The sequence below is a fragment of the Bubalus kerabau genome, chromosome 1 (genome assembly GCF_029407905.1).
Source record: "Bubalus kerabau isolate K-KA32 ecotype Philippines breed swamp buffalo chromosome 1, PCC_UOA_SB_1v2, whole genome shotgun sequence".
NCBI lineage: Eukaryota > Metazoa > Chordata > Mammalia > Artiodactyla > Bovidae > Bubalus > Bubalus kerabau.
In genome coordinates this window covers 239,490,314-239,515,256 of record NC_073624.1, presented here as the reverse complement: position 1 = coordinate 239,515,256, position 24,943 = coordinate 239,490,314, and the positions used below count along the sequence as shown (strand labels likewise).

Below are 24,943 nucleotides of genomic sequence, written 5' to 3'. Positions count from 1 at the left end.
TCATCTCACAGGCTAGCAAAGTAATCCTCAAAATTCTCCAAGCTAGGTTTCAACAGTATGTGAACTGTGAATTTCCAGATGTGCCAGCTGGATTTAGAAAAGGCAGAGGAACCGAGATCGAATTGCCAACACCAGCTGGATAATCGAAAAAGAGAATTGCAGAAAAACATCTATTTCTGCTTTATTGATTATGCCAAAGTCTTTGTGTGGATCACAACAAACTGTGGAAAATTCTTCAAGAGATGGGAATACCAGACCATGTTACCCGTCTCCTGAGAAATCTGTGTGCAGGTCAAGAAGCAACCATTAGAACTGTACATGGAACAATTGAGTGGTTCCAAATTGGGAAAGGAGTATGCCAAGGCTGTATATTATCACCCTACTTATTTAACTTATATGCAGAGTACATCATGCTAAATGTCAGTCTAGATGAAGCAGAAGCTAGAATCAAGATTTTCAGGAGAAATATCAACAACCTCAGATATGCACATGATACCACTCTTATGGCAGAAAGTGAAGAGGAACTAAAAGAACCTCTTGATGAAAGTCAAAGAGGAGAGTGAAAAAGCTGGCTTAAAACTCAACATTCAAAATAGGAAGATCATGGCATTCAGTCCCATCACTTCATGGCAAATAGATGGGGAAATAGTGGAAACAGTGGCAGACTTTATTTTCTTGGGCTCCAAAATCACTGCAGATGGTTACTGCAGCCATGAAATTAAAAGGCACTTGCTCCTTGGAAGAAAAGCTATGACCAATCTAGTCAGCATATTAAAAAGCAGAGACATTACTTTACCAACAAAGGTCTATCTAGTCAAAGCTATGGTTTTTATAGTAGTCATGTATGGATGTGAGAGTTGGACTGTAAAGAAAGCTGAGCACTGAGAATTGATGCTTTTGAACTGTGGTGTTGGAGAAGACTCTTGAGAGCCTCTTGGACTGCAAGGAGATCCAACCAGTCCATCCTAAAGGAGATCAGTCCAGGATATTCATTGGAAGGACTGATGCTGAAGCTGAAATTCCAATACTTTGGCCACCTGATGTGAAGAACTCACTCACTGGAAAATATCCTGATGCTGGGAAAGATTGAGGGCAGGAGGAGAAGGGGACGACAAAGGATGAGATGGTTGGATGGCATCACCGACTCAATGGACATGAGTCTGAGCAAGCTCTGGGAGTTGGTGATGGACAGGGAGGCCTGGAGTGCTACAGTTCATGGGGTTGCAAAGAGTCGGACACAACTGGGTGACTGAACTGAACTAAGCCGCTAGTTACATTTTGTTTATGGAAACTAATACCTGGTCAGACTCTCCTCTGCAATGACCTTTTGCTTCAAAGAGTATAGAACTCCCACTTCATTCTCAGCAGCCAACCTCCTTCAGATTCCAAGACTGGATCTTTCTCTTTATTCACCTAGTGCCTCAGGCTCTGGCTGAGCAACAGCCTAATAGGCCATTTCTTCTGGGATCTGGATCTTAGTTGACTCTCACCGGTCCTCTCTGGACAGGCACGGTGTCCTTGATTCCCAGTCTGTGCTGCCAACAGCTTGACTCTGCTAATGCCAGTTATAAGCTGGTACCTATATTAAAAATGATAACACTGGCATCAACAACCGTAACAGCTTCTGTCTGTTGAATACTGGTTGAATAATGATAGCAGTCTTTCTGTGGCTACTGTCAGGCTCTGTTCGGTCTTTATGAGTAGTCACCTACCACACTATCCAGCCCAGACTGTGTGACACCAACCCTGTCCTGTCCTGCCACATGACAAGGTCCACTCGGGCTGGTCAGCTTAGTCTCAAGGTCCACTTGGGCCAAGTCCTGGTCCAGATAAAACATCTCTGAGAGTTTACTATAAAAATGTTTGTCTCTAAGAAAAATGACCTTATTATCCTCTTGCATTTTTGGTGGGAATATAAATTGATACAGCCACTATGGAGAACAGTATGGAGATTCCTTGAAAAACTAGAAATAAAACCACCATATGACCCAACAATACCACTACTAGGCATATACACTAAGGAAAACAAAATTGAAAAGGACACATGTACCCCAATGTTCATCGCAGCTTTATTTACAATAGCTAGGACATGGAAGCAACCTAGATGTCCATCGACAGATGAATGGATAAAGAAGCTGTGGTACAATGGGATATTACTCTGCCATAAAAAGGAATGCATTTGAGTCAGTCCTAATGGGGTGGATGAACCTAGTGCCTATTATACAGAATGAAGTAAGTCAGAAAGAGAAAAAGAAAATCATACACTAATGTATATATATGGAATTTAGAAAGAAGGTACTGATGAACCTATCTGCAGAGCCGTAATGGTGACACAGACATAGAGAACAGACTTATGGACATGGCTGGCAGAGAGAGGAAGGAAAAGGTGAGGTGTATGGAGAGAGTAACATGAAAACATACATTACCATATGCAAAATAGATAGCCAATGGGAATTTGCTGTATGACTCAGGGGACTCAAACCAGGGCTCAGTAACAACCTAGAGAGATGGCATGGGGAGGGAGGTGGAAGGGATGTTCAAGCAGGAGGATACATGGGTAAACCTACAAGTGATACATGTTGATGTTTCATAGAAACCAACACAATACTGTAAAGCAATTATCCTTCAACTTAAAATAAATAAAAAGAAAAAAAAGAAAAATGTATTTGAGCTGAGACATTGGTCTTTTCCAGCCTTTGTACTCAAACTAAAACATTGACTCTTCCTGGATTTTGAGCCTGCCAGCTTTCAGACTGAAACTTACACCATGGGATCTTCTGGTTATCAGGCCTTCAAGCAGGGACTGGAACCACACAATTCGCCCTCCTGCATCTCCACCTTTCCGACTGCAGATCTCAGGACTTCTCAGTCCCCATGGTGATGTGAGCCAATTCCTCATTTTATGTATACATATATTCTGATTCTTTGGCGAACTTTGATTAAGCCCTTCTGTCAGAAATAACCCACACTTGGCAAACACTGGTAACAGAAATGCACTGAGCTTTTTACCAACCCACCATGAGTGGGAAAGACTTTGAATTGCATTTCTTGTTTTTTTTTTTTTGCTTTTGCCCTTAGTGGGAACAAACTGGAAGGAGCAAGTGTTCATTAGATATACATTTTTTGTTTTGTTTTGAGAGCCTAATGAACAAAATATACTTCTGAGAAGCAGTTGTTTCTCTATTAGATGGCATCTTTGAGAACAAGATCTAGCTTTGTCCTCAGCAGGGCCCCCCCACCTCACTTATCTCCTGTCAGCTCCCTGTAGCTGCCCCCACTCCCGCCATACTGACCTTCTTTCTCCAGGCTCCTCAACATGTCTCACCCCTTCTGCCTTTGGGCATTTGCACGCACTGATCTCTGTCTGAAATGCCTTCTCCACTCCCACCTTTTGCCTTTTCTGTTGACGAAGTCAGCCACTGGTTTAAATGTTGCTTTCCTCCTTTACAAGGATGAGCCTTGCTGCCCTCCAGACCAGATAAGCATCCTCCCTTATGATACCCCATCATTCTCCTCTGATTCATTCTTCACAACTGAAATCAGATAACCATTTAAGCATCGATTCGCTTAATATCTGTCTCCTCTGCTGAATCTTAAATTTGTGAAGGCAGGGAACTTGCCTCATGGTTGGTTCTCAATGAGTACTTTTTTTTTTTGTCAGTGACTGAATCCTGACCCATCACAGAGTATTGCGCAGGCACCAGGGACTTACAAGACACATAGGTGACTAAACAAAAAGCACAGAACAATTTTTACTCTTAGGCATTGAAGTCAGGTACCTCTGGCTACCAGCCATAACAAGTGGCCAAAAGTATCTGTGCCTCCCGTGAATCAAATGACCCAAACGTGCAAACCTGGTCCTCCAGATTTGCTGCTTATAAAGACAAGAGACTGGGAACATTGGTTGAAACCAGATGTTCTGTGGGCTGGAGCTTGCTGTCCTAACACTGCAGATTCTCATAACTAGAACTATGTGTGTTTGAGATGCTGGGACATAAGATCCAACCCAGAAAATATTTTGAAATAATGTTGTTCAATTACTTAATCGTTATGTTATTGAATAGAACACTCTATTATATACACTATTATAAAAACATTATGCCTGGTCTCGAGTTCTGGAATATCCAATTACAATAACTTTTTTCCACATTTGTATTCTCTTTATTTTATTTAATCGCCTTAACATTTTCAGCAGATTTATTGTATATGACAGTCAGCAACCTGAGCCTGTATAACAGCGAGCCATGCTATTTCCTGTTCCCCACCCACCGTTTCCGTCATGTCATTCTGTCCTGCCTTTGAAAATCCTCATGAGCCTAGCTGCTGTTCCCTGTGTAGACTGTGGACTGTCAGGAAGGTCCTGGCTTAGGGAAAAAAAAAAAAAAGCCTACTGCTGGACCCCATCTCTCCATCTCTGAACTGACCTGAGATTTGGCTAATATCAATTTGTCATCTCAACCTAAATCAATCTATAACATGTGGAATATACAAAATGATCTCCATTTCCAAAGTGTTCCGTCAAGGAATAATAAGCGGAAAGTCACCAACTAGAAGAGCCTGTGTTTGTGTGTGCGTGTGTAACACGTACTGCTTTAGCCTACATGTGTTTGTGTGTTTAGTTGCTAGGTCAAGTCCTACTCTTTTGCAGCCCATGGATTGTAGTCCACCAGGCTCCTCTGTCCATGGATTTCTCCAGGCAAGAATATTGGATTGGGTAGCCATTTCATTCTCCAGGGGATCTTCCCGACCTGTGGATTGAACTCAAATCTCCTGCATTCCAGGTGGATTCTTTACCACTGAGTCATCAGTTTATTTGCTCCATTTTTTCATTCAACTAGTGTACTGAAGCCCTGCAAGATAAAGAGCTTTGATAAGTGAGACTTTATGAGTCACCTGCAGGTCCCCACATCCTATTGTGGACAGCCTGCCCAAGGTAGGAACTGCAGAACTGAAGGCATGACCATATCAAACACGTAAGTGGTGGGAACAAAGTGGCAAAGAGATGTGGGTAAGATTTCTGGTGCCCTGTGTGTCATAGGGCTTCCAGAGCCTCAGACATTTCTCCCTCCTCATTCATTTTGACTGGCCCCATGCTCAGGAGATCTGAAGATACTAACTGTTAGTAACTCTTGCCATTTATTGAGTATGGGATGTGAGAATTGGACTATAAAGAAAGCTGAGCACCAAAGAATTGATGCTTTTGAACTGTGGTGTTGGAGAAGACTCTTGAGAGTCCCTTGGACTGCAAGGAGATCCAACCAGTCCATCCTAAAGGAGATCAGTCCTAAGTGTTCATTGGAAGGACTGATGTTGAAGCTGAAATTCCAATACTTTGGCCACCTGATGCGAAGAGCTGACTCATTTGAAAAGACCCTGATGCTGGGAAAGATTGAGGGCAGGAGGAGAAGGGGACAACAGAGGATGAGATGGTTGGATGGCATTACCAACTCGATGGACATGGGTTTGGGTGGACTCCAGCAGTTGGTGATGGATGGGGAATCCTGGCGAGCTGCAGTTCATGGGGTTGCAAAGAGTCGGATATGACTGAGCGACTGAACTAAACTGATACAACAAATAATAAGCCCAGTGCTTATGTTCATTATTTCATTGAATCCTCCTAATAACCATTTGAGGTAGGCATTATTACTCTTTTCATTTTACAGACTTGGAACCTGAGACCCAAAGTGACAAATTAGCAATTTCAGAATTGAAAGCAAAGTCTTCTTGACTCCAGAATCAGGGCATTTACCCATTGTGTCACCAAACATTTTGTTACCTCTAGTCTCACCTATGACACACAATTTGTGCAATGACTCTGAGGTTGGTCTGCCCCTCTACAACTGGGTGCAAAGTGTTTTTCTTAGAAACCTGTAGATGTCCCCAGATGTACTGATAAGAAATTATTGTGATAGAAGAACTTACTGTGCTTATTTTTGGGGAAAAACAATGGAGTCATCCAATGCTGAATGGAAAAGTTTGTATGAAAAGGCAAGAACATCTCAAGTTGCATCTTTTCAAGGGAGAAGAGACATTAAGAGGATTGCGGGCAGGAAGAGCTGCTAGAGGCTAACTGGCAGTCTTTCTGGACGGATGCTGGAGTGTCATCTTATCTCCAGGGGTATCGATTTTAATATTAATGAAGATTTTAACTGGACCTTGAGGAGTTTACAAAAGTTTCTCTCTCTGGTTGAGAAGCCAAGGACTTGGCCTTCGGGAAGAATCTGGGACATATCTGATGGTTGTATAGCAAGCCCCTGTTCTGCTAGCGTGTCACCACAGTGCTTCTCAACATCTTTTCTCTCTCCACTCTTGCACATGAAAGCCCTGTCTTTCTACAAAGAAATGCATTTACAGCTGAAATTACCACAGTGGCCCATTATGTTTATCAAGACAGAAAAAGAAAAGAAAGGCTTCAGTTTGTTCCAGGTGCCTGAGAACAGCTCCCCTGTAAATGGACGGGTGCTGAGCCATATCTTTTTTTCTCCCTCTTCTTAAAAATTAAGTTCGTTGTAGGAATAGCCTTTATGATGTGATTTCAGGAAAAAAAAAAAAGTGGTGCTTGGCAGGACAAAAGGTCAGAACATTCCAGAACACTGAGATTTCCACAGAGCTGCATTTCAAAGCTCCCGCCACGTGTGTTCCTCTCTCACAGCAAAGGGTATGGAGGGGATCAATAATCCCGAGGGAAGGTTTTTCAGAGTTGAATTCACACCAAACAGAAATGGGGTTGGGGGAAAAAAAAAAAAGGAAGCTGCATTTCACTGACAATGGCTAACGGTTGTGACTCATTTAGTTTTGGGAAGGTAAGAGCTCCACAGACTGTGTGAGCTGCACCATGCTTCCTGTTTTAATTAGTGGCACCACAGGGAGAAGATGGGCTTATAATTGAGCAGTTTGCTGATCGGTCAACTTCAACCTGTAATCAGACATGCTGAGAAGTGGACATTAACCAGGAGCTTTGACTAGTTGGAAGTCTGCCCCATTAGCATGGCTGGTATCAAATCAAGTAGCTGTCTTCCCTCTAGACTCTTTCAGAAAGGGGATGCCAAACAAAACTATTTTCCAGACTCCCCCTCCCTCTCCATCTACCTACCTTTCTGTAGCAATTTCCCCAGCAAGTCTAGGCTCAGGCTTACTAACATAAGTCAAATTGATAGGCACTTCCACTGTTCAACTTTCTCTTCAAGCCCTACTGCTGGACATTTGCTGTTGGACTCTCCCTTCCCCAAGCCAAAGCCATGACCATCATCATATCTGATCTCCTTCCTTCCATACATGTACTTTAATTGTTCTTTTGAGAAATTCTCTCTCACTCCATGTAATCTTGATGAGATGCTAAGGAGTCTCTACCATCTCCCTCCTTTCCCTTTCACATTCATCTTCCGAATAGAAAACTGGATTCATGATCCAAATTAGGCCATTTGGACTTTTTCCCCCAACACTTTGGATCCTGAGAAAAATGACAGGAAAGAAAATAGTTGAATCTAAATATTCTAGTAATGAACTGGGATCAAACTGTTCACTTTTTGTTCTTGCTACAGAGATCTCTAAGCTGTCAGATTCTTGTCTGAGTACTACCCTGATTCTCAATACTTTCTCCAAATCCACAAGCCCTTCACTCTCCTATGTTGCATTCCTTTCTGCCTAAATTAAGCAAAGTCTGTCGTTAACTGTCTGTAATTAATTAACCTCAAATGAGAAGGTATCCAAGAGAAAGTACCCAAATTTACAGCTTGGTGTTCATTCTCTATCTTCCTTTTCCTGCTCCCAGTAGGAAAATGGGCAGAAGAAAAGCAAATCATACTTGCGGTAGATGAGAGGATAAATAAATAGATGAGAAAAAAACTGAAGCATTATTACTAATGAGTCTGGGTTTAAGTCTGGCGTGAGCGTCTTCATCCCAGATGTTCTCATGGGATCCACTTGGAAGCTGCATTCCCATGGGATTCTCGCTGAAGTTTGGAACTTGAGAGTGATTTGTCTGGCTCCTCTTCCTGCTCAAGTTTTCTGTCAGGGGCCTCCACACTCACTCATGCCCTCAACCACTTGGGGTTGACGGCTGATACATGCATAAACGTCATACAGCATCTACTGCAGGAGGGAGAGATGCTACCTACCCTCTGTTCCCCGGCCGTGCTGGGGGCATGGTTTGTATTAGCGTGCCTTAAAGAAGGCAAGTCTTGGCAGCCTTAAGATGGGTGTGTTGCCCATGTGTGTGTACTCTGTTGCCAAGTTACCCCAGGAACAACACACCCTCGCTGCACTAGTCTCCTGCCCAGTATGTTCTCAGTGCCTTTGCTGGGGGAGAAATATGCCTCTCCCCCTCAATCCCCAATGGACACTCTAATCTTTTTCATCTAAGTGTACAAATCAGGCCTTGGTCCTCAGTACTAGTCTAGCGTTTAGAGGTTCCAGCAGCCAAAAAGCCACAACTTCCATCCTGTAGATTCCAAACTGCATGCTCAGAATTCTGAGGAGCTGAAGCATTGCCCTAGCTGACTGGGATTTATACCTCTCACCAGTTATGGACATGAAAATGTGGAAAACATACATAAAGAGGGAGTTCACCAAAGCTAGACAGGGGCTGGGGGAAGGAAATCCACAAAATCAGGTCAGCTTCACCTGGACCAGCTTGGCCAATGCACTCTCATAACCACATCAATTCAAGGGCTTTCACGGGTTTGATTTTCTTTCAGCCCAATCCACTAAGGAGTTGCTCATGAGTTCTGTGGATTTTCTGCACAATTACAGATTATTGCCATGGCAACAACGGAGTCATGTGACAACTTTGCTACCTCAGAGACCAGGAACAGCCACTTACAGGCACCACACATCATCTCATAATGGGACTCTGCGCTGTTGGCCTCACATTGTTTTAAGGCTAATCACTGCTTTTTCACAGATGGAGTTTTTCCCCCACCCACTCTATTTTCATGATCTTTTAAAACAGTTTGGATTTGCTCTAAAGCAGTTCCACATTTGCCTGTGTTTATTTGGTCATAAAAAAGGTATTATTTGGGGGGTTGGCGGAAGGAAAAAAGTGGGGTAAAACTTGATGAGTGGAGGCAGATGGGAGGCAAGAGGCAAAGGAGGACTGATTTTGCGAGCAGATGGTTTTCTCACCACTATGTCACTGGGCTGAAACCCATGACAGTGCTGAGATTCTGGGTTGACTGTGCAGAAGGCCACCCTGGGAAGGAATAAAACTTGCTTTCTTTCAAATGAACTCAAACTCTCCTGTCCACTTTGCAGCCACAATGAGAAACAGGGCCACTGACAATTAAGTTCGAGATGTGATTGAGAAGGGGGACCAGGTAATATATTCTCTCTGGCAAAACAATCAATTTATTTTTCAGAAACTTGTGCGCACAGCCAAACCCCAGGTTCTTTCTGCCAAACATTCCCCCCTTAATTTTTTAACCTCTGGGCATTTCAAGGAAAATTGAATCCACATGTTTTCAGATTTATTTGCAAATGCAGTTTGCTCAGAGCTGTTTGATGACCAGTATGCCCTTTGAGTGTTTTTATGAGCTTAAACTTATTTTCCCCCAAGCCTCTTGCTTCTGAACCAGGATAGAGTTTGTGGTAGAATTCAGAAATAATCATTTTTCTAAAGTCTTCGCCAGGGTCTTGTGTCTCTCTCTGGACCCTGGTAAAGCTAAGAAAAGTTTTTCACAGTGTGTATAAGAATAATCGAGCATAACTTACTGTTTTTACAACTGAAAAGCAGATCTGATATGAACACGATCCAATTCCCAGATCACACTGCTTCCCCATCTTTCTTTATTACTGATGACATCTGTATGAAAGCAGATGCTTTCTTTCCCAGGGATATGTCTCCACCTGCGACATAATTCCCTGATTGGAATTACGCTTCAGAAGCAAGCTGAAGTTTAGATTCAGTCATTCCCTCAGACCAAATTGCAGAAAATAACCTTTGTTTACTACAGTGAATCATATCTGCAAAGTAGGTGAGGCCCTTTTTCCTGTGGACCCCTGGAATTTGGTTATTTTTTCCTAACTCAGCCATGTGACCCAAAGCAAAATTTCAACTTGCAAGAAGGTGGGAGTTTTATGTGTACAAATTCTAGATATGGTGAAAGAATACTTAATAACAAGAGTGAAGAGCAATTGGAAAAGATGGACAGAGCAGGAAAAAAATTTCTGTAAGCCTGAGGTTTTTCTGAGTTAGCTCTCAAGTTTCCTTCAAGGATGTTCTGACGGATTCCACCTACATTCCAGGACACTTTCGTTAATGAGGAATTAGTCTGAGGAGTCCTTTGAATAAACATTTGTGAGCAAATAGCATTCTTCCAGGAAGCTCATTTAATATAGTGTCTATTTTTTTCTTCCCTCTTTACTTCCCTTCAGCAGACTTATGATCCCAGAGAAAGTTGCATTAAATTCACATGCCCTATTTTTAACTTTCATCTGGACTTCCTTTCTTTTTTTTTTCCCCCTTTAAGCATGAGAATCAAGCAAATGACGACCCTTTGTATTGTGTCCAATGGAAGGTCACAAGCTCAGGGAATTTACTTAAGTTCCCGGGAGAAGTCAGGCCATAAAAAACTTGTATGCGTGGTCTTCATACTGTGCCATTTTGGCTGACAGTTATGCTAAGTATTTTCACTCCCATCCTATAGACAAAAGCAACGGATGTATGGATACAATCATTTCAGTTTTTGTAGAGAAACTGGCTGCAAATTCAGAGCTTCACTTCGTCCTTGGCCCACCCAAATCAAAAAGGTTAAGTGAAGGGCAGACTTGCTGCCACTGCTGTGGTCAGAACAGCCTAAGAAGAGAGCACCAACAGACACGTTATCAGATTGCTCTTTAACAGTTTTTATACAACTGCATTTCTCCCCTAGGATACATTCCTTAGAGTTTACTGAAGAGACATGGAGAAGAAAGTGAGGAAATGTAAGTTTACTGTCAGTTACGGCAGGGAACTCAAACGCCAGTGTACACAGGGCAGGTAATCTGAGTGAGGGAATGTACTGACCTGAGGACACCGCCTGTCCTGTCTTATATGGACAGTTGCTGCTCAACCAAAGTTGACTTTTGCCATATGGGATGGCAGGCCAAGGGTAGATTGATGTATTTTTTTTCTTTTCCTTTTCAATGAGAAGCCATAAATTAATATTTTTAGATGAAATCTCCAGATTTTAAAATATTGGGGATGTCTTCATACTGATAAAACTGGAATGCCTAACTGAAGACACTAGATATGTGTGTATAGGTGCCAAACAAGCTGACTGGAGCGGTCAACACTTGATTTCCTGGCATGTTTAAAACTCCTAGTCTTAGTGCTCAATTGTGATATAAAGTTGTAATCAGAAGAAGCTGCGGTTTTGTTCAAGGTGTGGGGGAAGAATGGGAAAAGGTTAGAGGGAAGGGGCAGGATGTAACGAGCATCCTTCTCCTGACCTCCATCCTAACTCAGACGATTCACCCGTATATTCAATCCTTAATTTTTACTGAGCATCCCCATGTCTCAGCGTCATACTGGAAACCAGGTAGGTGGTGGGGGACAAGTCAGTCATTGCTGCCATCTTCACAAGGCAATGTCTGGGGGACACAGACACCAATCACACATCCATACAAATAAAGGTTAACTGTCCAAGGCCACGTGTCCTCCAAAGGAGAGGTGTGATAATATATATTTAGAGGAAATGATCTGATCAGGCTGGTGGATAAGGGGAATAAGGTTGACTACAATGGCTGTAAGTAGGAATTACCCAGACCTAGGGAGAGAGAATGAGCTGTAAGGCAAAAGGAAGACCCCTTGCAAAAACCCTATAGAAGAAGGAAACGGGAAAAACGCAAGATACTGAAAGGCTAGTCTGGCTGGAATGCAGGAAGCATGAAGAAGGCAGCAGAAGTAGGCAGGGGCCAGACCTAGCAGAACTTTCTATGTGGTATTAGGAGCTGTGACTGATCTTAGACCCAGGCAAGTGCAATTGAGTGATTTTAAACAGAGCAACACAGAATCTGGTACATATTTTTAAAAGATGGTTCTGGCTACAGGGTGAAGAATGGTTTGGGAAAAGCTTAAGCAGGGAGACAGTTTAGGAAGCAATTGCACTGGTGTAGGGAAGATGATGGCATTTAGATTAGGGTGGTATGTGGAGTCACAGAGAGAAGTGGATGGACTTGAGAGAGAGTAGACAGATACAAGAGGACTTGGTACATGTGATGCTTAATTTTATGTGTCCACTTTGCTAGGCTTTACAGTCCAGTGACACCACCAAGCATTAACCAAGGTGGTGCTGTGAAGGTATTTCATAGATGAGGTTAACATTTATAGACAGATGCCTTGACATAATTCAGATGGGTCTCATCCAATCATTATGAGGCTTTAAGAGAAAAAAATTCAGATTTCCCAGAATAGAAAATTGTGCCTTAAGACTGTCCTATCAACTCCTGCCTGAGTTTCTAGCTGTTGGTTTAGGAGATGCTGTCTTTTATGGACAGTCACTTGAGCCTCTGATTGGTGGAGCCCAGCACTGGCCACAGCAGAGCTGAGTTTTCCCAGGTCTTGGAGTGAGGGAGTCCTCAGGCTGGATGAGGCTGAGGTCCTGGGTGAGAAAGGCTGAGGATGCTGGTACTCACCACCAAGCAAACTGGCCCAGAAGAGAGTCCAGAGGAACAGCAATAAATCGGTGACCTCCAGTTTCCATTACTGTGAGCCCTTTAACCCCTGGAGCTGAACAAAAAAGTAAATAAAGTCCCAGAATAGAACTGGCTTTAAAAATAAAAAAGGAAAAGCTTTCTTTTCTTCTTCTGCCTTCCCTTCTCCCCACCCCCTTCCTTTCTGTGGCTCAGGTTCTGATCCTGGCCTCCTCGGGAGAGAAGCGAGTCTGCTGCCTGCATGAGCTGGTGATGTTGGGAAAGATCCTGTTACTGGTGTGGAATCTCAATCCTTTTGCACTCCTGCTAAGCAGCCCTGTCAACATGGTCACCTGCTGACTCTCTTGCTTGATCATCGTACCCTGATAATGCAGCAGGTTATGAGAGGAGGCAGCAGAGGGAAAATAAAGGCAGGTGAGTCCAGTGTTGAAGCCAGTTCCCTCAGCGGAGAGAAACAAGGAACTGGTACATACAGATTGGTCTGTGTTTGCTAGTTTCCCTGGCCACCCCCCCACCAACCCCACACCTTTTGGATCAATAAATAGACCAGAGAGGCAGAAGACCTTATCCAGAATCTGAATCCCCCTAAGACCCATCACATAGATGGGAACTCATGTTCAGTCCCTGAATACAGTATGCAGGGTTATCATGCAAGGCAACTAAATTCAGCGTCTAAGTTTCTCCCTCTGATCCCCCATCCCCTGCAAAAACAAAACAAAAAAACAGGAATGATAATTTTCATACACTGATACCACAGGAGGCAATAGAATTATAATGTGTGAAGTGACATCAGACATTCAGCTAAATTGTATGAACTCCCAGGTGATGGAGGAAACCTCTCTCCTCACCTCTGACTATTGTTCAGCTGGGTGCTCCTTTTAACATGCTTAATGGTGCAAGGTAGAGGGAAGGAACTTAACCCAGCTCTCATTCATTCTACTGTCGCACAGCTTGGAGTTTTGCAAATTTATTTTCTCTACAGAGCCAAAAGCTCTCTTCGGTAAAGCTCCACTGAGGAGGGAGGAGGCACTGTTGGTGGAACTCAGATCCAGCGCAGTTTATTATAAGAGCTGCCGATTTACTGGACATTCTCTGTTATCAAAAGTCCTGCCTTCTAACACAACTTGCCAAGAAATAATCCATCAAGTATAACCAGAGAAAGAGAGAGATGTGCATACATATGCTACAGACACATACATAAAATATCTCAGGAGCAAAGTGAGAGCATAAAATCAGCTAGCAGAAATGGCCCAATTTAAACAGGGCATTAAGGAGTATTAACAGACTAGTTCTAGAAATGATCAGAAATTCCCAGTTGAATCAAAGATTGATATCAAAGACTCAGAGATACCTCAAGGCCAGCCTCTCGAGAGAGGATTGGAGCTGATTGGAACTCAAGCTCTATCTTTTCCCTGTGCATTTCAGAGAACACTTTAAATCTCCAAAGATTGAACTATAAAGAGAAATTAGTTTATTAATAATTCACAGCCTTCAAGGAAAAAAAAATGTCAAAAGCATATGTTCAGGAACAAAGCTGATTTTATTTTTCTTGTTTAGAATAGAGTGACTTGTAGAGAAGTTGTAGTGCCAGGCTCAAAAATTGAATTTGGTCTTTTTTCCCCTTGTCTTCATGTTTTTAAAGAAATGTTTCCAATAAAATATACGTGAGCATTTAGTCTGATTTCCCTCTGCATACTTCAAGTTTTTCAAATCCTAGGAGGTTTGTGGGTAGTGTCAAAAGCAGAATACTTTATTCAGGACTTGAATAGTTTGAGATATTTTCATGGTAAAGTTATTAGCCTAGCATACTTAATTGGACTTTGTGAATTCAGGACAACATCCTCAAGAATGGGTGTGAATAAAAATAAGGTTAACAAAAATCCAGATTTAAAATGACTCAACTAAATCACTAAATGATCAAGTCACTCTTTGAGAGAAAGCTCTTGTTAATATGAGGAGAGGTATGCATTTTTCCAGAAACCTACTAGACTGAGATGTTCTGGAGGACAAGAGTTCTACCCCCGTTTTCTTGCGATCTCAGAGCTAACTCATGAGCCAATGATTGAAATGCTTCAGTTTCCCCAATGGGGCTGAAAATAGGCTTGCATAAAGACACACATGGGAACAAGAAGAAGCACATCTGACCTCTTCCTGGATAGCTTAGCACTCCTGCATAGACTGGCCTTGACCTTCCTCAAAAGAAAAGCTCTGTGCCGGTGGAGGGGCATCTGTTTACTACATCCCACCCACTTATGACTCCTCCAGTACATTTTCCCTACAATTAGCTTCCTCTCACTTTTGCAAAGATTCTCCATCCTGTGGATTGCTGCCATCAGCTCTGAAACCCTCATTCCTTAAGAAAATCCTTGACCTCAATACTCCTATACTTTTAACCAATTCTATTTGGCATCTCTGTAAAACAAAATCCAGTTTTAAAAATCATCTTACCTTGCTATTTTATTTCCTAACATCTCATTTCTTCTTGAATCTATTCAAGTTTCTGACTTTACTATTCTACAGAACCAAATAATTTGTTATTATCTGAGATTATATATTTATGCTTTGATTTGTTAATTGTCTATCTTATTAAAAAGTAGTCTCCATGAAAAGGACTTAGCTTTATTTTATCCTTAGCACAGGGCTGATGCATAGTAGTTCTCAAAAAAATATAGTTTGTATGAAAGTGAAAGTGTTAGTCAGTCGTGTCCAAATCTTTGAGACTCCATGGACTGTAACTCACCAGGCTCCTCTGTCCATGGGATTCTCCAGCCAATAAGACTGGAGTGGGTAGCCATTCCCTTCTCTAGGGAATTTTCCTGACTCAGGGATGGAGCCACATCTTCTCCATCTCCTGCACTGGTAGGCAAGTCTTTACCACTGTGCTACCCAGTCAATACTCATGCATAGTCCAAGCTATAGTCCCTTTGATGGTTAAACAGTAATATTGACACACAGAATTACTGCTAGAGAAATCTCTTTACTAACGGTCACTCTTTGAGAAATGACTGCTGGAGAAATATTCCTCTTCAAAAATAGAAATTCAGGCTCAAAAATCTCATCATGGAGGATACTATAGGTACCTAGTAGGCAGTAAAAAAAAAAATTGATAACCTTACAGCATATGACAATTATTCAATCCCAAAGAAAGGCAATGCCAAAGAATGTTCAAACTACCACACAAGTGCACTCATCTCACATGCTAGTAAAGTAATGCTCAAAATTCTCCAAGCCAGGCTTCAGCAATATGTGAACTGTGAACTTCCAGATGTTCAAGCTGGTTTTAGAAAAGACAGAGGAACCACAGATCAAATTGCCAACATCCGCTGGATCATGGAAAAAGCAAGAGAGTTCCAGAAAAACATCTATTTCTGCTTTATTGACTATGCCAAAGCCTTTGACTGTGTGGAGCACAAGAAGCTGTGGAAAATTCTGAAAGACATGGGAATACCAGACCACCTGACCTGCCTCTTGAGAAACCTATATGCAGGTCAGGAAGCAACAGTTAGAACTGGACATGGAACAACAGACTGGTTCCAAATAGGAAAAGGAGTACGTCAAGGCTGTATATTGTCACCCTGCTTATTTAACGTATATGCAGAGTACATCATGAGAAATGCTGGGCTGGAAGAAGCACAAGCTGGAATCAAGATTCCCGGGAGAAATATCAATCACCTCAGATATGCAGATGACACCACCCTTATGGCAGAAAGTGAAGAGCAACCAAAAAGCCTCTTGATGAAAGTGAAAGAGGAGAGTGAAAAGTTGGCTTAAAGCTCAACATTCAGAAAACAAAGATCATGGCATCTGGTCCCGTCACTTCATGGGAAATAGATGGGGAAACAGTGGAAACAGTGTCAGACTTTATTTTTGGGGGCTCCAAAACCACTGCAGATGGTGATTGCAGCCATGAAATTAAAAGACGCTTACTCCTTGGAAGGAAAGTTATGACCAACCTAGATAGCATATTCAAAACAGAGACATTACTTTGCCAACAAAGGTCCATCTAGTCAAGGCTATGGTTTTTCCTGTGGTCATGTATGGATGTGAGAGTTGGACTGTGAAGAAAGCTGAGCGCCAAAGAATTGATGCTTTTGAATTGTGGTGTTGGAGAAGACTCTTGAGAGTCCCTTGGACTGAAAGGAGATCCAACCAGTCCATTCTGAAGGAGATCAGTCCTGGGTGTTCTTTGGAAGGACTGATGCTAAAGCTGAAACTCCAGTACTTTGGCCACCTCATGTGAAGAGTTGACTCATTGGAAAAGACTCTGATGCTGGGAGGGATTAGGGGCAGGAGGAGAAGGGGACAACAGAGGATAAGTTGGCTGAATGGTGTCACTGACTAGATGGACATGAGTTTGGGTAAATTCCAGGAGTTGGTGATGGACAGGGAGGCCTGGCGTTCTACAATTCATGGGGTTGCAAAGAGTCAGACACGACTGAGTGACTGAAATGAACTGAACTGAACTGATATGCAGCTACAGCATTTTTTTGCTAAGTAGTATAATTTGGTGCAGAGAGAATGTATTCTTGACCTTAGCTGAGTTGCCTCAAATACATGACTAAATGAAGGAACGTGCATGTGCACTCAGTAACGTTTGACTCTTTGTGACCCCATGGACTATAACCCACCAGGCTCCTCTGTCCGTGGGATTCTCCAGGCAAGAAAACTGGAGTGGGCTGCCATCCCCTTCTCCAGGGTATCTTCCCAACCCAGGGATCAAACCTGGGTCTCCTATATTGCAGGCAGATTCTTTACCATCTGAGCCACCAGGGAAGCCCAATAGGATAATTTAGGTAGACTGATTAGGGGAGCATGATCTTAGGAGATAATATGAAAGATGAAACCTGCAGGAAAAAAAAAAAAAAAAGAAGTCATATCAGAAAAACAAACAACCCAATCAAAAAGTGGGGAAAAGAGCTAAACAGACATTTCTCCAAAGAAGACATACAGATGGCTAATAAACACATGAAAAGATGCTCAACACCGTTCATTATTAGAGAAATGCAAATCAAAATGACAATGAGATATCACCTCATACTGGTCAGAATGGCCCTCATCAAAAAGTCTACAAAGAATAAATGCTGGAAAGGGTGTGAAGAAAAGGGAACACTCTGGCACTGTTGGTGGGAATGTAAACTGATACAGCCATATGGAAGACAGTATGGAGACTCCTTAAAAAAACTAGGAATTAAACCACCATATGACCCAGCAATCCCATTCCTAGGCATATACCCTGAGGAAACCAAAATTGAAAGAGACACATGTATCCCATTGTTCACTGCAGCACGATTTACAATAGCTAGAACATGAAGCAACCTTGATGTCTATCAACATATGAATGGATGAAGAAGTTGTGGTATATATATACAATGGAATAACACTTAGCCATAAAGAGGAATGCATTTGAGTCAGTTCTAATGAGGTAGATGAACCTAGAACCTATTATACAGAATGAAGTGAGTCAGAAAGAGAAAGATAAATACTGTATTCTAAAACATATACACGGAATCTAGAAAAATGGTACTGAAGAATTTATTTACAGGGCAACAATGGAGAAACAGACATAGAGAATAGACTTATGGACATGGGGAAAGGGGAAGAGAGGGTGAGATGTATGGGAAGAATAACATGGAAACTTACATTACCATATGTAAAATAGACAGCCAACAGAAATTTGCTGTATGGCTCAGGAAACTCAAACAGGGGCTCTGTATTAACCTAGAGAGGTGGGATGGGGAGGGAGATGGGAGGGAGGTTCAAAAGGGAGGGGATATATGTATACCTATGGCTGATTCATGTTGAGGTTTGACAGAAAACAGCAAAATGCTGTAAAGCAAGTATCCTTCAATAAAAAATAATTAAAAAAAAAAAAAAAAGTCAGACACAGGGAGCTGGGACACCTAGTACTTTAAGTCCAAATGTCCTGGGGCAGAAACTACTTGGGCCTGTTCTCAAATCATTAGTGACTGGAGTGCAATGAATGAGGAGAGAGTAGTAGAGATGGTATGAAACGGCAGGCAAGAACAGATTAGGAAAATTTCTAGAAACGGTAAGAATAGAGTTTGCCTACCTGCCTGAAATTTTTGTTTATTTCCTACTGCTAGACTTTCCACTTACCACCATCAGCTGGCTCCCAATGTATTAATATCTATGCAGTGACACCTGGGATTAGACATGTCCCATGACAGTAGCTCAGTACTGAGACATCTCATTGTATCCTGTCACATCCTTATGAGTCTGGTAAGGAGTGTGGGCTGTGTTCCCTCTGGTCTAACCCAGGTCCAACTAAACTCTGGCACAGATTCCATTGCTCAACGTTGCCTTTGCCACCTCGCTTTTATCAGGTTTCCAGATTTCAACAGATTAAAACCATCAGCTAGAAGGAAAAGGGATGCTTAAGGAGGATTTGTTTCTGACAATCACCTGAAGCACTCTGTGACAAGGCAGCCTCAGTTATAAAGTGGTCCCAAAGCACAGGCCCCAGGGGCAGTGCTACAGCAAGGCACTAATTACTCTTTCTGAGAAATTGCCCTGTTTCAAAGACTTAGAGCCCAGGGGCATTGACTATCAAAACTCAGCTTAAAGAGGCTTCTTAACAGGGACAGCTTATTCAGTCACTCAAGGAGCCTGTGTGAAGATCCTTGCCCTCAAATTATCCACACTGCTTGTCATTTGGTTTGATACTCTACTGTTATAGAGTCAGTCTTTTGCTTCTTAAAGAGTTTTCACTTTAGCAAATAGAAATATTATCACAAAGAGTCAACACTTTAAGCCATTATTAACTTTGCCTCAGTTCCTCTCTTGTTCCATATTTGTTTGTGAAGCCAGCAACTTCAAGTCTTTCATTCTTGCTCTCACTTGAGTTCCTAACAGCCTATTTCTCTAGTCCTTTTTAATGTATGGTTTTGTGAGTACACAGTGCTCTATGTTTAAATACCATTCCCTAAGTGCTGGTGGGAAGATCTAAACTATGAATTCCACTCTTTAACTCTTTGATGATATCTAGGTGAATCAAAACTGGCAGAGGTTAATTTCAATATCAACGTCCCATAGCAGAATGGAAACGCAAAACCAAGAGGCAAAGGAAGGAATTTTCAGCGAGTACCAAGGATTGTTAAACAAAGCTACTCTTTCTCTAATACCATGGATGGGTTAGAATCATAAATTGCAAGCTAGATACAGATACTTTATATCTCATATATAGTAACTCAAATGGTTTCTTTCAACACTGACTTCAGTGCAGAAGATTTAAAGATCTAAGTCCATTTAGTATCAGATCAGACTAGATCTTTAGAAGAGGGTCTTTCGTGCTGGTATCCACTGAGGGAGTGATCTGGGAAGAGGGCATCCTGAGAATACGGGTTCTACGGGGCTCCAAAGAAGCTATAATACTAGAGAGAGAACAATGTAAGTATAATAACAGAGATGGGGGGAATGTTAAGTCCTATCCCTTGGGGTAATTGACTCAATAGAGTAGCTCTTCAAACAATGGAATGATACATAATGCCAACATGAAAACTGATTCTAGTTTTTTTAATTAAAAAAATAGAAAAAGCGTGGTGATAAAAGAAGATATGAGGAAAACACGCAGAGCAGAAATCTGTGCAGACGATGACAAGGTTATGAAGGCCTCCTCAGTAGCTAAAAGGTCAGATATTTATGATTTTTTTAAACATATTAAAAATTGATAGCAGCATGACCTCATTAAAGAGCTAATATTAGTAGAAAAGTATAGGTCAGTGTCAAAAACAATGCCTGATTCCCAGCAGAAGGTACCTGCCTTAGTCAACTTTTGTCAACTTCAACAATGCACAAGCCCAGGCAGGACAGAGGCTGTCATTCCAAATTAACACAACCTCTGCTTTGTCCATGCCTAGTGTCAAGAAATTATGACACATCCTTGAAGAAACAGCCATCAGACACCAATGTCCAATTCACACCTGTCTCACATACAACCCAATCTGGTCACTTATTAGTGTCACCAATTCAGTTTTGGTCACATTTTTCACATCATTTCTTTTTTCCGTGTAATCCCAGAATGACCATCTTTGCAAGGAAACCAGAGAGATGACACACTACCTCATTTCCCTAACCAAATGACATGTTAGCCAGAGGGAAAGAAAGCACACCAAAAGCAGGTGTTCTCTGGTGATCAAAACAATGGTCCCAGCCAGAAACCAACACCTAGAGTAGTCAAAAGGCAACTCCAGGATAAGCATGGATCTACGTTGATTCCCAAAGAGCTCTGCTCACTGAAAGCCCATGTTAGTGGGAAAGTGAGTATTCAGCAGTGGGACTTAGAGGGCACATGGCAGATGTCAATCCCCCATAAGATGACTATTTATTTCCCTTATAAATAAGCTAAGGCAGAAATGGTCCCAGGACTGCCAGAATGAAGAACATCAAGCACTGAAATGACACTTGTCTTCTGACAAGCTCCTCTTTTTCTATTTTTTTTTAAAAATCTCTTAAGCAACCAGAGGCTGGATTTATTCCCAAAGTTCAGTGCAATTTTCAAGGTTTATAGGCAGTCCATGGTTCCTGAGGAACAGAGCATAAAAATCTGGTGGAGTGAACCAAACTAATAAAATTGAGAATGCAAAATATGCCCCCCCATCCTCTTTACACTGGTTCTAGCAATTGGAGGTTTTCCAGGTCCATTAACACAAGAGTGTTATCATTTTTTTTTTTTTTTTTTTTTTTTTACCAGAGGTCAGTGTTAAAAGTCCCCTTGCTGCTCCAGACCTATAGTCAGAAATTTGAAAGATGGGGAGATTTGGCTTGGTTCATCCTATTTAATTTGCACTATGCCTCGATCTGTCAGGTTCTAAAGAAAGATACAGCCCAGGAGATTTGGGAACTTCCTAATGTGACTCAAGTTGGCAGCCCACACACTTGGCTTCCATTGATACAGCTTTAGTTTCTGACCCCTAGGAGGCCAAACCAGCAAGAAGGAAATGTGTATAGTAAATTTTGAGACCTAAGCCTTTAATGAAAGTACCCTCCTTTCATTAGGCTGGTTCCTGTCTCAAAGTCCACCCTTTAGAGTCAATGCCTCCCTATGGCATGGAATTGAAGAGAAATATCAAAAACTCATGTCAACCCGAATGCCCAACAGCAGAATTGCATAAAACAACGTGGACGCTGCATGGCTGAGTGTCAGCAGCCCCTAAAAATCAGATTTTTGGATATTATTTAATTAATTACATGGGAAAATGTTTAAAACACTAAATTATTAGGATTCAGTACTGTAATGTATAGCATAGTCACAAAAAAACTGTAAAGTGGTTATGTGTATATGGCAAGATTTAATTTTAAAATTAATTTTCTAATTTTTTTAACATGAAATAGGATGATAATTATTAACATGTGTGTGGCAGGGAGAACTCCATCCCTTGATCCCTCCTTGCTCTCTGGAAAAAAACTGCAGCTGTTTAGAGAGATTCTCTTTAAACGATGTCCTCAGAGCCATAGCAAATGAATTCCCGTCCTGTGGTTGGAGAAGCAAAGGCACTGGGAAGGCTGCGGGTGGGGCTACCATCACTCAACGGATCAAAGTGTTCTGCTGTGGAGGGGGCAGAGAGAGACAGAAAAGCAGGAAGAGGGAAAGAAAGAGAAAAGGAAGAGGGAGGAAAAGAAGGAGATGGAGAGAGAGAAAGGGGGAGAGGGGAAGGGAAAGAGAGAAATGGAGACAGACATTTTCTGGTTTTAGAGAAGAAATACAAATAAGAAGTTTAAGGAAAAGCTCGCATGTTGTAAAGTCTTCAGTGTCTTTCCATTTTTGACAGAAATGTGGGTAAAGATGGTTATTTCCTGCTGGACCACCCATGCTTCTTTAAATATGACCCTGCTGTATAGGAGGGGATATCACAACTTCATAAGAATTACATATGTCTTCAAAAATTTTCATAATACCTAGGTTTTGCTCTTATACTCAGTAAAACAAATCAATTAGTCAATAAAATTGACTCTTTCTAGTAATTTATCTGGCTACTGAACAATGACTACTCTGCTTGGTTATGACAAGTCACAACGTGTATTTACCCTTAAGCCACAAGATAAAAGATGGTTATCTTTTGAATCGATTAATTAACTCAAATACTTAACTGAGCATCACTTCTGTGCTAGACACAATGGAGTATACTTAAGATACAGTACTGAGCACACCACTTCAGCCCCTGCATGAAAGAAAGAGGCTAAAAGAGCATCCTGAGGATCATCTGGGCAGTGCTCCAAACCAGCCCTGGATAATGCAAATCCTCTCCCGAATGCGCCTTGAAAAGTAAGAGCCAAAGCCAAAGTATAAAGTCCTTTCTTAATTAAGAGTCATTATGAATCCATTTTAGTCTAGAACGAATGGCAGTGAAAAAAAAAGATGATAAATTCAGGACAGTCCTCATAAGGAGGAGAAAGTTCTTGTTATTCTGGTTATTATTATTATAATGCAGTGTCAGAAAGTGAAGGCTTTGTGAAGTGACTGGAGGTGAGGAGAGAATCCTACCCTTCAAGGCTGTGTAATTTGGAGGCTGTTATAATCGTCTCACCCTTTCTTTTAATGCAATTTGTTACAGAGGAGCAGTTGCCCAGAGTTTGTCAGTAACAGCTCAGCATATGCAGAAAATCAATCCCAAACAAAGTTCAAAGAAATCCTTTCAAAGCTCTGTTCGAGGTGACAAATGGTTGCTAATGAGCAATGGAGGCCTTCTCCTCATTTGACTGACAGGTGAAAGGATAGCTGGCTGGTGAAGGACCACCTGCTCGCTCCTGGCCCAATTAAGACCTCCAACTGTTTGCAGTAACATGAGATTCACATTAATTGATTCTCCTTCTTAATCTGCTCCAGAAAGAATTCAGTGCAGCAGGAAACTCTTGAGGAAAGATCATAAAATAAACTGATGCGGATTGTTTTAACATTTCAATTGCTTTAAGCTGCCAAAGACTCCTCCTCCTTTGTCATCAACCACAGTCCTCCCTAGTAATCTTTGAACTGTGCCCCTCTACCACCTACCTACCTGGGGATTTTCTATATTTTGATCTGCATCTGGTTCCTAGAGGGTAAACATATATAAAACTTCGTTGAGCTGTAGCTAAGATTTGTATGTTTTACTTCCTGGATCTACCACCTACCTACCTACCTATCTTTTAGAGAGAGACATGTCAGAGTTTAATTCAATTCCTTCCAGAGTCTTCTATCCTAAATGGATGGGGATCAGCTAGCTCATTTGATCTGATTGGGGCTTGCAGCTCCTACCCAAGTTTCTTCCCTGACATAAAGTCATGGCCATTCAAGGTCTGTGAATTTCTCAGACATTCTTCCACTGGATTTGAGCTGACCTCCCTAACTTGCATGAGAACATTTCCTTGTGTTTTGTGTTCATAGAACTCCACATCTGGGTCTGGATGGAATTTGCTATCATTTTCAAAATTGTATTTAAAAGTGAAATTGGCTTTGCATCTCCATATTTTTCTCCCTTACACTGAACTTCTTGACTATGGAAATGACTGCTTATAGCCACTGAAAGGTACATGCAAGGATATTCACAACAGCTTCATTTATCATGGCCACAAAATGTAAATATCCCAAATATCTATCAACAATAGAGTGGGTAAATAAGTTGTGGCACAGTCACATAATGGAATATTATACTGCAATGGAAGAAGAGTGAACCTCTGGTTTCTTGCAAAACCACAGAAGATTCTCAAGTATATAGTGTTGAATGAAAGCATCCAGGTAAGAGAAAAATTACCTGGGAGAATCTACTGGGAGGAAGAATGAGGAAACCATCCTAAGGAAGGAGCTGGGGATTTTCTATATTTTGATCTGCATCTGGTTCCTAGAGGGTAAACATATATAAAACTTCGTTGAGCTGTAGCTAAGATTTGTATGTTTTACTTCCTGGATCTTAAGAAACGCAACAATCAATCAAATTTTGCTGTGTATTTGGGACTGGAAGGAGGTGGGGAATTCACTAAAACAAATACCCTGTTTGAGGACAACTTGCTTTAACTGGCACGTGTAGCAGGGATCTAGAGTACAGTGTCAGTAATGGTCACAATGACAATAAACCATGTGTTTCATGTACCCCAGTGTTCACTGCAGCACTATTTACAATTGCTAGGACATGGAAGCAACTTAGATGTCCATCGACTGGAGAAAGAAGCTGTGGTACATATGAATGGAATATTACTCAGTCATAAAAAAGACTTCATTTGAGTCAGCTCTAAGAAGGTGGATGACCCCAGAGCCTATTATACAGAGTGAAGTAAGTCAGAAAGAGAAAAACCAACATCATATATGAACACACATGCATGG

The 24,943-nt window shown here is 41.6% G+C and overlaps 1 long non-coding RNA gene across 20 annotated transcripts in view; it reads right to left on the bottom strand.

Annotated features, from left to right (window-relative positions):
• Nucleotides 1–24,943, bottom strand: part of LOC129636993 (uncharacterized) — a 499,812-nt gene that overhangs the window by 255,457 nt on the left and 219,412 nt on the right. The window contains exon 11 of one of the 20 annotated variants that reach the window (XR_008707282.1): nt 4,167–4,850. The exons of 18 other annotated variants lie outside the window; for them this stretch is intronic. This is a non-coding gene — a long non-coding RNA (uncharacterized LOC129636993). Of the gene's footprint in view, nt 1–4,166; nt 4,851–24,943 lie in introns of those variants that run through there. One more of the 20 variants, XR_008707324.1, reaches the window with a different exon arrangement.